Source organism: Notothenia coriiceps, unplaced genomic scaffold (assembly GCF_000735185.1).
Source record: "Notothenia coriiceps isolate Sejong01 unplaced genomic scaffold, NC01 NC01_scaffold00028910, whole genome shotgun sequence".
NCBI lineage: Eukaryota > Metazoa > Chordata > Actinopteri > Perciformes > Nototheniidae > Notothenia > Notothenia coriiceps.
The window spans coordinates 1-2049 of record NW_011361611.1 but is presented as its reverse complement, the minus strand read 5'-3'; the positions used below and the strand labels follow the sequence as shown (position 1 = coordinate 2049).

At 38.6% G+C, this 2049-nt stretch overlaps 1 long non-coding RNA gene across 1 annotated transcript; it reads left to right on the top strand.

Moving 5' to 3' along the window:
- Positions 1-219: 219 nt before the first annotated feature.
- On the top strand, positions 220-759 carry LOC104958526 (uncharacterized). Its single transcript, XR_799775.1, has 3 exons — positions 220-230; positions 556-606; positions 707-759. It is a non-coding gene; the product is annotated as an uncharacterized lncRNA (long non-coding RNA).
- The last annotated feature ends 1290 nt before the right edge of the window (positions 760-2049 follow it).

The window sequence follows — 2049 nt, the reverse complement described above, 5'->3', positions numbered from 1 at the left end:
ATTACAAGAACTCGTTGAAAGAATCCTACACCAATTCCAATATATTTTTTTGCCAGAGATATGCCTATAGATATCTTGGAAATAAGTCATTCCGCACGAAAAAAGGATTTTAAATGATTTATCGAGTCACGAAATCTGGTCAAAACTATCCAACTAAACAACTTTTACACTTACACTCAACTTTAACTTGTATTTGAATCCAAATCAGAATCAGGTGTATTGCAAAGTAGGTTTACATATACAAGGAATTTGCTTTGGGGATAATGGTGCATACATAAACAAAATCAATTGTAAGAAAAGGACAAAAAATAGAAGTATTACAGAAAACTCTTTAAAAAACTATTATGAAATTAGAACTAAAGAGGAATATACAAATCTACACACATCTCCTCGCTTCTTAATCTTGAAATGTATTTAAATGACATTTTATAATGGTTTCATTTGCCCTTTATCCTAATGTTTTAGAGCATTTTGCATTGCCTTGTTGTTGTTGTTGTTGTTGTTGTTGTTGTTGTATAAATAAAGATTAATGATCATGTTTATTTTGTGTCGCAGATCCGATCCGAGAAGCCCATATTTTCTTCCAATCCTGAGCTGGACAACTTGGTACGATGCTCAGTGAAATCACACCGAAACATGCTTTTACCACCACAGATGCATTGTGGGATACGAGTTAATAATGAACCCCCTGTCTCCTCTCCCACAGATGATCCAGGCCATTCAAGTTCTGCGCTTTCATTTACTGGAGTTAGAGAAGGTGAGTGGGAGAGAAGACTAACATTTGGTTTTGTATGGAGAATAGTGTGTGAGCTCGTAGGGAGGTCTGACATCAAGGCGTGTCAGTCGATAAAAAAAAGAATTGGATTATTGTATTTTAACTGAATATTTATTCAATAAAAAAAAAAAGTTTCGCTGGTTTTTCAGTAAATCTGAGAGGGAACATTTGATAAGACTTTAAAAGAGTTTCAAAAGTGTCTTCACGAACGCATGTTGAGGCACACACTCCTATTGAAAATGTACCGTTATTTAAAATATGTTTTGATACAAATAACATTTGATCATTGCAGGAGATAGATACAAAATAATAGCAAAAAGTTAATTAAAAAGCCTATTTTAAATTATAGGAGGCGTGTGGCGCAGTGGGTTGTGCGTTGGTGTTCGGACCAGGGGGTCACAGGTTCAAACCCCACTGCAGTCAGCATGTCGTTGTGTCCCTGAGACACTTCACCCCAAATTGCTCCTGTGGGGATTGCCCACAGTATTGAGTATGTAAATCGCTTTGGATAAAAGTGTCTAACAAGTAACATGTAATGTGTTGTAATGATACATTTGACAAAAATGCCATTTTAGGGGTTGCGCAAGAGCTACTGAAACCACTTTTCCGACAACTTAATTGAAATGTTGTCTTAGGGCATGTATATTAACATATGAAGTGCATGTGTTAGCATTTGAGGCATGGATTATTAGAAATGTCACAGGTGGGACACAAATGCAACCATCCCTAAATGTTATCAGCACTACAGTTTACTCAAACCATTGTCCCTTGCACGATGAATCATCCTATTATATTATGTCTAAAGTATATTGTATGTTGCGCTGAGGATTCAGATTATATTTTTACGCTGTAGCTATCCTGCATATGACAATCAAGCTGTTCAACCACTACCAGGACCCTTTCAGGAAGTGTTGTTAAAGGAGAGGTGTCATGGCCATTTCCACTGATCATAATTCCATTGTTGAGGTATACTAAAATAAAAAATACTGTGCAATTTTCCAAACTCACATTGGTTTCGCAATCTCTGTAAAGTATGTGTATTCAGCAGTATTCACTTTCTCCACTAAACGGCTCGCTGCAGCTTCCCCCTCCCTGTGAGCCCAGTGTGCTCTGACTGGTCGGTACGTTTTGAATCGCGCTGAGCTCCGTGGAGGTGTGATTTCCTTGTTTAGCGATGTTTACGTCCGCCCCAGTGGCAGAGCGTCACTGGCGGCCGGCTCCATCGCTGACTGTGTTCACAAGCTGCAACTCAGCCACCCCGATGCACCGGCAAT